Source organism: Tamandua tetradactyla, chromosome 5 (assembly GCF_023851605.1).
Source record: "Tamandua tetradactyla isolate mTamTet1 chromosome 5, mTamTet1.pri, whole genome shotgun sequence".
Lineage (NCBI taxonomy): Eukaryota > Metazoa > Chordata > Mammalia > Pilosa > Myrmecophagidae > Tamandua > Tamandua tetradactyla.
The window spans coordinates 70,069,192-70,081,197 of NC_135331.1; the positions used below are offsets into that span (position 1 = coordinate 70,069,192).

The 12,006-nt window shown below is 36.0% G+C and overlaps 1 long non-coding RNA gene across 2 annotated transcripts in view; it reads left to right on the forward strand.

Moving 5' to 3' along the window:
• Positions 1-12,006, forward strand: part of LOC143684251 (uncharacterized) — a 33,517-nt gene that overhangs the window by 9,939 nt on the left and 11,572 nt on the right. The gene's annotated exons all lie outside the window — the stretch shown is intronic.

Genomic DNA, 12,006 nt, shown 5'->3' on the forward strand with positions numbered 1-12,006 from the left:
TTGTCTCCAAGCATCTCCTAATGTCTGTGTCTAGTATCTGCTCTCTGTGTCGGCTCTTCTAAGGACTCCAGCAAATGAATTAAGACATAGTTTGAATGAGTGGGGCCACATTTCCATGGAAGTAATTTAATCAAAAGACCCCACCCAAGCCATGGGTCTCCATAAAATTGCACTAGGATTAAAGTAGCATGGTATTTCTGGGGTACATAACAGTTTCAAGCCAACACATCAGAATACAGGGTAAAAGATATTGTTTGTGTTTTAAAACTTTAACTTCTGTATGAAACCAAAAGAAGATATTTTTTTTCCAAAATTTAAATTTCTGTAGCACACTATCTAATTTAATCTGTCTAGTTGGTTTATTTAAACAGCCTAATTCAGCTTTATTTGACATGGAACCTAGAAAAAGGAATAAAAACTTGATATTTCATATAAGTTAATGGTATACCCTGACACATTTCAAAGTTTTGGGGCAAGAATATGAAAAAGTATTTGCAAAGTCCCTTGAGGAACTGAGAAAAGTATAACTACTAAATTTCGCCACCTGGGGAATTCCTGATCTTCTCTTAAGCAACAAGAACTTCCAATTCAATAAGCCAAGCTTTCCATCTTGAAACTTGCCCTTATGGAACATTTCTATAATGGCAAAGCTGAGCTTGCTTATAATTAATGCCTATGAGTCATCCTCAGAAAACCCGTTATGTCACTCAGATTTGGTCTTTCTCTCAGCCAAACTCTGACCTTCCCTCCTTGTGGGACATGACTTCCAAGGGTGTAAATCTCCCTGGTAAAATGGGACATGACTCTCAAAGATGAGCCTGGCCCTAGCATCATGGGATTGGCTGAACAAAAGGGAGAAAAGAAATAGAATTTCAATGGCTAAGAGATTTCAAATTGGGTTGAGAGTTCATTCTGAGGTTACTCTTACACAAGTTTCAGCCAGATACCGCAAACTGCCACAGTATGACAAGCCCCATTCAAAAGTGTTCCTGAAAACCCCGAGGGACCCTGTGAGCTCCAGAGAAGCTTTCCTTATCAAACTCATTTTCCAGAGACTTTAAGTCTCTGGATTGTTTCAATGCCAGATAAGCTCTGCAAACCAGAAGTACTGTTCTCTCCAAGTACAGCAAGTTTCATTCCTCTGCCCTATGATATCAACACAGGTTTTCAGCATGAAAAAGTTAAGAGTCATTGCCCAGATATTCTTCAAGGTTGAGAGATAATTATCAAATGAGAAGGAGGAGTTGTAATTGAGAAATTATGAAATTATAAGGGATGATTGTGTTTGCTGAATCATTATATAGATGTTCCTTTTTGCTTTCTGGTATATTGGAGTAGACAGAGGGAAATACCTGATATTTTTTAATTATAACCCAGCTGCCTTGAGCTCTGGATGATTGTATAGCCTTTATCTTATGCCCTTGTGATTGTAAACACCCTCACTTGTACCCATTTTATCCAGTTTTTCAACTTTGGAGTCTTGTAATCACTAAAGGCAGTCCCTAAGTTTATTAATGAAGGGTCTTGGGTCAGCCAGAACTAACCCACCTCAAGTCCAAAGTTATCTTGATAATCAAAGCTGGATTTAACCAAAAGGGGCCTGTCTGACATGTGCAGTAGTTGAGACTTTAACTTGTAAGTGACCTATACCTCATTATAATACTAAAAATCATGACCGCCATCATATTAAGGTTGCTATTTTCTTATATATATTCTGTGACTAGGCGTGTAATCAATCTGCATATGCTCAATAATTAAACCACCCCCTAATTCCATCATTTGGAGCCATTATGCTGATTATCCTAAAACCTACCCATTTTTTGAGATTGTAAGATTTTTAGAATTATGACAGTTTAGCGACACAGATTTTGGGCTGATAAGCCATCTGATCTACTGCTTCACACCTGGCAATAAGCTTTTACTCTCTTGGAAATCACAGTGTCTCAGGAATTGGTCATTGAAATGCTTCAGGCAGAAGAGCTACCCACTTTTGTCCTCTTACATATCTGTCTTGTGACTTGGGAATTTAGTACACTGATATTTCTAAAAACAGGAAGTGCTTGAGCACCATTTTCTACTTATATAAGCTCATTTTCAATTTTAACACAGAATTGACCTTCAAAGGGATTTTAAAAATAAAGTAGAATCTGAAATGAAACTCAACATAAAATCAATTAAAATGAGCTTGTAATTCTAGAAGTTTCTTAATTTTAGCTTTTCACTTCTTTCCTTGTAGCACCAATTTTCTTTCTTTTTTTAATAGAGGCAAAATTCACATAAATAAAAGTGATCATTTTAAGGTGTACAATTCAGTGGCATTTAGCCCAGCCACAGTATTGTGAACCACTGCCTCTATCTGGCTTCAAAACATTTCCATCACCCAAGAAGAAAACCATGGATCCATTAAATACTCCCTACTTCCCCTACCAACTTGATCCTAGCATTTTCCACTTAAAAAGCTTTGAAATGGGAAATATATATATATATATATTCCCAATGCAATGTTTTTAAATAACATAAAGAGAAGCTTCCAGAAACAAATTCTTCCATTATCATCTATTGCAATTTAATACATTTCTTTATAACTTAAAAGAAAAGGATATTAACTTCATTTTTTTTAAAAAAAAGCTTGAGTGTCTAGACCTTGCCAGGCAGTGCCTCAGCACTTTGCACACAGTCATCATTTCCTCCTCACCCTCCTGTATGGTGGGTTCTGCTGTTGTCCCCATTTTATTGGCAAGGACCCTGAAGCCCAGAGAGGCCATCAGAGCACTGTCCACAGCTGTACACTCAGTCCCCTACACCATGGCCTCAGCAGTGGTGCAATGGGGCAAGTATTTGATACAAGACCCTAATAATCTTCTGTCAGGACTCCTGATTACTTATGACCTGACTGAAAGCCACTCCCCTTCACTTTTGTTCTAACCAAATGGTGATTCTGAAGTCATTTATTCTCTCTTTTGAAGTACTTAGGGTTTTGAGGACTAGAAGGGAAACTCGCCCCCTGGTGGCTGTTCACAGTGCATGCATGTAAAGCAGGCCCTTTCTGGTCTCCCAGAGGGAGGAGGAAACTGCAGCTTTGCAGTTGAGCTGAGCTGGCCTCTCCGCAGGAGTCACTGTCTTTTAAAAGTCCTTGCTCTACCCAGTTCCATACTGTTAAAAACTGAAGTAGCAGCCTTTTTCTCCAAGGCAGGAGGTTTGATTAGCGGGAGCCCAGCAATAATAGCTAGAATTCCCCTGACTTTCTTTTCCAAAGAGATCAGATCATTCAGTATTCATGTGCTTTAAAAAGGAATTCACAGTTAGCTGGAAAATTGTCATTCTAAATATACAACTCTTTAAACAGTTGCCTCCCATATCTTGGGCTTTATTTTCAAAGCAGAGGAAAGAATATACAGATATCATTTGTTTTACAAAATGCATGGAATTAAAATGTATGTAAATTGAATTTTTGAATATCTCATCCTATTGATTATGTATGTACATTTTTCTTAAATATTTAATTCATATGTCATGTTTTTTTTCTAATTGAGAACTTTCAAGTGTAGAATAGGCTCTATTCAATGACTTCTAAGTGCCAGTACATGGATGTGTCCAACCAGCGTTTTAACTTGGGGAAGTTAAAACAGCAGCAAATAAAATGATTCCTGGGTCCAACTCCAAAGATGCTGACTTAGTAGGTCTGTGGTGAAGCCCAGGCAGCAGCATTTTTAAATACTCTGCTAGAGATCCCGATAACATCTAAAATATGTGTATGACCTTTGGCTTGGCAGTCCTAAATTTAGCACCCAGTATATAAGGATCAATGACAAAGAGGTTTACTGTAACATTATTTGCAGTGCCAAGCAATTGGCAATTCTAATGGTAGAATAGACTTATTATCTATTCATTCAATGAAGAACTGTGAGGTATTAAAAAGCAATGAATTAGACCTGTGTGCCTTGACCTGGAAAGCGGTCTGTCTCTATACTATTAAATGAAAACAATGAGTTGATGAGTTTTATATATGTATAGACACATATAGATGTGTGTGTGTGCACCATATTTTCTCATTTATAAAGGGAAAGGAAAACAATTAGTAGACTTGTAATGCTGGTTATATATGCTTATGCAGAAAGAAAGATGCAAAAAGAGCAATGTTTTATTTAACATTGGTTCTTTCATGGTGGGGGGATTCCTGGTTTATAACTTTTTATTCCTCTATTTCTCATTTGACTTATCACAAACACCATGTATTTTTTTTTTGCAATTTTAAAGATCCAAAAACATTTTTCAAAAACAAATGAACAGGTTGATGAATCAAAGAACAATGCATTCTCCAAAATTAAGGCACGGAACGTTCTTTGATAAAGCAGTGAGTTCTCTGCACTCACACCTCCTCCCTTCCCTCTGAGAATCTGTGACTTTCCTACCTTTCTTTATAGATTCACCATGCGTAGTTTAGCATCCCTAAACTATATATTGGTATTTTTTTAATGTTTCTGAACTTTATATTTATGAAGTCATCTTACATATATTCTGTGGAAACTTTATTTGATCTAATGATCCTGGCATTCTTTCATACTGATTTGTGTAGCTGTGGCTCCATTTTTTTCTGCTGTATACTGTTTCATGGATGAATATTCCACATTTTAATTGTCATCTTATTGTTATTAGCATTTTACTGTTATGTTTGTTACTATTTTTTCCCTTTTTAAACACCACTGTGCCACCTCTTGCCTTTCTCACCCCTGTCTTTGTGAGAGTGCCTGCATAGCTTCTTACATATGCACCTAATACATTTTCTGCCTGATTAAATATAACTAAATAAATAAGCAAACATCACTGGGGTGGACATTCTTGCTCATGATTTCTGTTGCTCAGGTGTAAGAGCTTCTTGAAGGGATATATTCAAGATAGGGACCAATTGCTTGGGGCCATGTAAATGCTCAGTTTTATTAAGTAATACCAACTAATTTTACAAAGTGGTTGAACCACTTTACTCTATCATCTAAGGAATCTGATGTGACATACTCTCACACACACTTAAATAAAAGACTTTCAAATATTTCATACATTTATTCATTCATTCAACAATGCCAGGCATTGTTCTGAGAACAGAGGATATAGCATTAACTAAAATAGACAATATCACTTCCCTCAAGGAACTTTCTAATGGCAGAGACAGACCAGATATAAGATGAATAGGTAAAATATTAGACAGTGATGAGTTATAGACAATTAAAAAAGCAAGAAATGAGGTGGAAAGTGTCTTTGGAAGAAAATTTGCAGTTCTAGATAAGCTGGAGGAAACTCTGTAGTTAGAGATAAGCTGGCCAGGGAAATCCTCACTGAGAAGCTGACTTTTGAACAAAACCCAAAAGAAATTGAGGGAGTGAGTAATATCAGGAGGAAAAGCATCTAAAGCAAAAAGAAGGGCAAGGGCTTAAATCTGAGAAAGGAGAATGCCTCGTTGAAGGTGAAATGGAATCCGATGTTGCTGGAGGGGAGGAATGGAGGAACAGAGTTTTAGGAGGGGAGACAAAAGGAAATGAGATTCAATTCCCCAGTCCATGTACTTCTCCCCAAAACAAACAAACAAAAATTCAACAAATGGTGCTGCAATAACGGGACACTCACATGGAAAAATAATGAAATGTGACCTCCACCATACAGCATACAAAACAAACAAACAACAAAAAAGGTCCTTCTCGGTCAAAGGAAGGACTTTGACTCTTACTCCAATACAGTGTTGACTAACAGTGGCTAAAGCCAGCCTCTGCATCCTTATCTTGTTCTTAATCTTAGTGGTAAACTTTTAATCTTTCACCTTTAGATCTGATGTTAGCTGTTGGTTGTTCTATAAGCCAGTCCTCCTTTCTCTGAGCCAGCAGCTATGAATATCGGGGTATATGATAAGACCAGTGAAACCCATGAGCATCAACCTGCTGCTTTACTTCTAATGACCTGAAGTTTGCTTGTTCGTTCGAGGTCATGCAAAGTGGGAGAGCTTGATGTGCACTGAATGCATTTCTGAGAGTAGCGTGGGTGGAGGTCAGGTAACTCGTGGTTACACCTAATGAGTGGCTCTCCGTGTCTCACTTCCTATCCCTCTAACAGTGATTTTCAAGGTTTTATTCCTATTATTCTTTAGTCAAAATGTGTTCTGTGGACCAGCAGCATCAACATCATCTGGAAGATTGTTAGAAATGCAAGTTCTCAGGCCACATCCCAGACCTAGTGAATCAGAAGCTCAGGAGATGGAGCCCATCAATCTGTGGCTTACCCAGTTCTCCAGGGATTCTTATATCGCTAAAGTTTGAGAGGCAGTAGTTTGGTTTTAGTGCTGAAAGGAGGAAGGCTTCCACCAGGGGGGTCGCAATAATGATGCCACAGAGTTGGAAGTTTAGACTACCACATTATCATTTTGTGTTCCTTGTACTATTGGTAAATAGATTTTTAAAACAGGTTAAAATGTAACTAAAAATACAGGTCATGAAACAATTCATGTGGTTACTGAAAAAATAGTGGCTTCTTATGCAAAAAAAAATGTTTATTTTGTACACTGGGCTATAAAATTGTATTTTTCAATATAGCTCAGCAAAAACTACATAAAAACTAAAATTGCTTGGAAAATGGAGAAATATACAATAAAAACAAGGCAGTTTATCTTCACCAAATGAAGGGGAGAGGGAAGCCAGAAGAAAGTTGGGAAAAGACACGGAGAAGATAGTGGAAATTGTCCTTGTTTGCCATTGGTTGTGGAAGCAATAGGGTGGCGGAGTTAGATAGCAGAAGGTCAACTTCAGGACTTGAGAGACATACTCAGTCATTTTTGTTTGTTTGTTTTGCATGGGCAGGCTCAGAGAATTGAACCAGTTTCTCTGACATGGCAGGCAAGAATTCTGCCACTGAGCCACCGTCGCACCACCCTCCATCATTTTTGTGTTAATATATCGATTCCTAAACACAAGGGCTCTGAAAACCATTCCGGAACAAAGATTGATCCTTTTGGATGAAAAAAATTGCAAAACAGAGCTTTGCTTATGCTTTTTTTAAGATTACTTTTATTAGTTTCTTTGTGTGGTTATAAAGGAGACACTGGACGATTTTTGAAAGAAAGGTATTTTGTATCGCCATCACATTCAAGTATATTCTTTATCTTTGCATCTGCATTGCATATAAATTCTTTTAAGCAAGTGACACCTCATGTTTTGGTTGGCTGCTCCTTTGGGTCTTTATCACCACCCTCTTCTTCAGACTGATATTGTACGTCCAGTGGAAGCAGTTTGGCAGCTGTCATTCTTCAGCCTGAGACTTCAAAAACTTTTCAATCTATTTTGTTTCTGCCAAGTCAGCCTCCTTTGCAAAAGAACAGCTATTTTCATTGTGGTGCCAAATACCTCTTTACAGCTGTTGAATTTGGCCTCAATCTGTGATCTTAGTTTGTTTCACAGAAGGAATCCGTGCTGTCTCTCCTAGTGCTACTAGCATTCAAGAAGCATATTTCTTTGACTGTCCTTTTCACACTGTTCAAAAGGTCTCAGTGTGGTTCTGACATTATACTGGTTGTATTTGCAATGTAATTTGAGACTTTTCTAGTACGCTGTTTTGTTTAAACTACCAAATTGAATTTTGTAGATGCAAATCCAATTTTTTTCCTTATAAACTTTGCTTTAAAACCCATGTTTTACAAAGTTTGTGATTAAAAAACAAGATTTTTTTTTTTGTCAAGATAGGCTAAATGGGGAATTGTTCTTTGTGGTATACACAAATTATGTGCAATTTAATGCTAACAAATTTTTCAAATGGATGCTTTGAATATATATATTTGGCATGGGTAGTCTCCAGGAATCGAACCCAGGTCTCCACCATGACAGGTGAGAACTTTGCCACTGAGCCACCACTGCCCACCCACTTTGAATAATTTTCCTAGGAATATGAATTAAAAACAACTGATACAAGAAAAAAATTTAATGTGAATCCAAAATACCTATAATCATTAAAGAAATTAAGCCAGCTATCAAACTTCTCTTCAGTAAAAGGAAAAGTGCCCTGACTTATTTTATGAAGCTATTATAATCTAGGGTTATAGGATAAAGACATTAAGAAGATGAAAAAATTTTAAGATAAGCTGATTAAGAACATAAATACTAGAGAACTCTCAGGCGACACAAACGCCAAATGTAACGTGGTATTCTGGATGGGCTCCTGGGATAGAAAAAGATGTCAGGTGAAAACCAAGCACTTAGTTAACATTAAAGGCTCAAAATCATCTTTATTATCAATAGCAACAACAAATTAACCCCCCCTTCCAAAAGTTTATGGCAAACACTTGACTGTGAAACTTAAAGAGGCCTCTCCTTTAAGTAAGGAACAAGATAACCATACCTCCTATCATGACTTCTATCAAGCATTGTACTAAGCATTTTACTAAATGTCATATTCCCAGCTGACATGATAAGAAAGATAAATTTTAAAATTAGGATTATAAAGGGAGAATAAAATTTTCACAGTTCATAGATATGATTGTTTACATAGAATATACGAGAGAATCTCTCTGTTCTTTGTGTTTTTGTGTGAGTACTCGGGCCTCCATCAGTTTTTCTATACTATTTTCCATACCACTGAGGCTAGAAGCATTAGGACTTCGTTCCCCAGTCTTCCTTGTCAGCTGCATTCCAGCAGGTTCTTCCAGTGGTAGGAAGAAAGTAGTACTGTTTTTCTTCTATAGCATTATCAGCAGAAATGCAAGCTCCTGGATGATTTCAATGTCAGCAGGAGTGTGCAAGCTCTGAATTCCTACTCAGCAGTAGTGGCGATTACATTAGCAGCTACAAGTTTCAGTAGTGTCAGAAGGTGTGCAGGCTTCTGGGCTTCTGCTTCAGCAGATCACATCGTGGCTCAAAGTTCTGGGTGACACCATTTCTACTTTTGTTCCTCTAATTATAGGAACAGCATCTTCCTACAGTTAATAATGTCTAGGTAACTCCAAAGTTCCCCTTTAGCTCTTCTAGCTGTTTCCTTACATTTAAACCAAGTTTCCATATTCCATTCCCTTCTCTTTGAAATATAATAGAATGGGTTCTGTTTTTCTTACTGCAAACTGCCTGATAAAATCTATCGCTATTAGAATTAGTAAGGCAAGCCTACTGGGTATGAACCAATATAATAATAACTATCCATATATTTTTTTACACTAGCTACCTACCAGGTACTGTGCTAAAGACTTTATGTGTGAACTTCATTAACCCTCACATAAATCCTATGACATTACTGAAACTACCCCCATTTTTGCAGAGTTGGAAACTGAGGCACAGAGCATTTACTAACTTGTGTTAGTGAGTGGCAAAGCCAGAATTCAAACTTTGTCCATCCAGATCCAGATTTTTATTTAAAATATCTTATTAATGAGGTGAAACTCACATGACATACAATTAACCACTTTAAAGTACACAATTCAGTGCTTTTTAGTGTATTCATAATATTCAGCCATCAGCCTTCTCTAGTTTTAAGACTTTTTCACTGCCCTGTAAAACACCCCATATCCATTAAGTAGTCACTCCCCATTCCCCCATTCCTCATGCAGTGATAGCTTCTAATCTTCTTTCAGTCTCTTTGGATTTACATTCTGTATATATATCACCCACATCATATAATCATACATACAAGATGTGATATTTTGGTCTGTTTTTTTAACCTAGCATAATTTTGGAGATTCATACATGTTGTAGCATATATCAGTTCTTCATTCCTTTTTCATGGCCAAATAATATAACATTGTATGCATGTACCATATTTCGTTTATCCTTTAATTAGTTAACAGAAATTTATATTGTTTCCTAGTTTTCTAAGTATTTTATAAGAGGGTTATTGAATTTTGTCAAATGCTCTTCCTCATTTATTGATGATCGTGTTTTTTTCCTCTTCCTTCCACTAATGTGATGTGTTACTGTGATTGATTTTCTTATGTTGAACCATCTTAGCATTTCTGGAATAAATCCCACTTGGTCATAGTGTTTAATCATTTTACTGTGCTTTTGGATTTGGTTTGCTAAGTGTTTTGTTGAGGATATTTGTGTTTATGTTCATAACAGATATTGGCCTGTATTCTTTTTTTCTTTTGGAGCCTTTATCTGGCTTTGATATTAGGGTAGTGCTGGCCTCATAGAATGTGTTATGAAGTGTCCCCTCCTTCAATTTTCTTGGAAGAGTTTGAGAAGGATTGATGTTCATTCTTTAGCTATTTGGTAGAATTCACCAGTCAAACAATTTTGGATTTTCTCTATTGAGAGATTTTTGTTTATTGATTCAGTCCCTTCACTTGCTTTATGTCTATTGAGACTTTCTATTTCTTTTTGAGTCAGTTTTGGTAATTTGTATGTTTCTAGAAATTTTCTGTTTCATCTAGGATATCTAATTTGTTGGGTCTACAAATTGTTCAAAGTATTCTTTTATAATCCCTTTAATTTCTGTAAGGTTGGTAATAATGTCTCAAATTTCATTTCTGATTTTAGTAATTCTAATCTTTTTTTTTTTTTTCCTGTCAGTCTAGCTAATGACTAGCCCATTTTGTTGATCTTTTCAAGTAACCAACTTTTGGTGTCACTGATACTCTCTGTTGCTTTTCTGTTCTTTCATTTCCTTTTCTGTTCTTTATTTCATTTATTGCTGCTCTTATATTTATTATTTTTTTTCCCTCTGCTGTCTTTGGATTTGGTTTGTTCTTCTTTTTCTGGTTCTTTAAGGTATAAAGTTAGGTTGTTGATTTTAGATTTTTCTTCTCTATCGGCTTTTATGAGTATAAATTTCCTTCTAAGTTTAGCTTTTGCTGCATTTCTTAACTTTTTGTATTTTGAGTTTTCATTTCCATTCATCTCAAAATTTTCTAATTTCCTTAGAGATTTTTCTCTGACCTTTTTAAAGGTGTGCTGTTTGATTTCCAAATATTTGAAAATTTTCCAGTTTTCTTTCAGTTATTAATTTCTAGCTTCAATTCATTGTGGTTGGAGAAGACACTTTATATGATTTAAATCTTTCTACCTTTATTGAAACATTTTTATGGCTTAACATGTCTATCCTGGGAAAATGATTCATATACATTTGAGAAGAATGTGTATTCTAATGTTCTTAGGTGAAGTGTTCCACATATATCTCTTAGATCTAGTTGGTTTTAGTGTTGTTCAAGTCCTCTATTTCCTTATTGAACTATGTAGATGTTCTTTCCATTGTTTAAAGTGGGACATTGATATCTCCAATTATTATTATAGAACCATCTATTTCTTCCTTCAATTCTGTCAACACCTGCTTCATATATTTTAAGGCTCTGTTTCGTGCATATATGTTATAAATGTTATATAATTTTCATGAAATGACCCTTTTAACAATATGTAATAATTTTATTTGTTTAGCACAAATAAATCACAACCAAATGACACTATCAAACTATGAAAGGACACACTAAAAATTTTAGAAAAATATGGTAATATTTTAATGATATCGGTAGGGAAAGATTTCTTGACCAAAATATGAAAAGTTCTGTCTTCATTCCCTATGGCTCCTCTACCAAAGTACTACAAACCTGGTGGCTTAAAACAATAGAAATTTATTGTCTCACAGTTCTGGAAGCTAGAAGTAAAAAAAAAAAAAAAAAAAAAAAAATCAAGGCACTGGTAGAGTCATGTTACCTCTGAAATATGAAGAGGAAAATCTTTCCTTGCCTCTTCTTAGATTTTAGTGAGTTACTAGCAATCTTCGGTGTTCTTTGGCTTGCAGTTACCACACTGCAATCTCTGCTTCTATCATCAGGTAGTGTTCCCCTCTCTGTATCTGTCTCTTTTTCCTCTTTTTATAAGCATGCTAGTCACATTAGATTAGGGGTCTGCCCTACTCAAGTATAACCTCACCTAAATTTAACTAATTCTATCTGCAATGACTGTATTTCCAAGTAATGTTACATTCATGGGATCAGGTGTTAGGACTTGAACATGTCTTTTGAGGGACACAATTCAACCCATAAGAAGCACA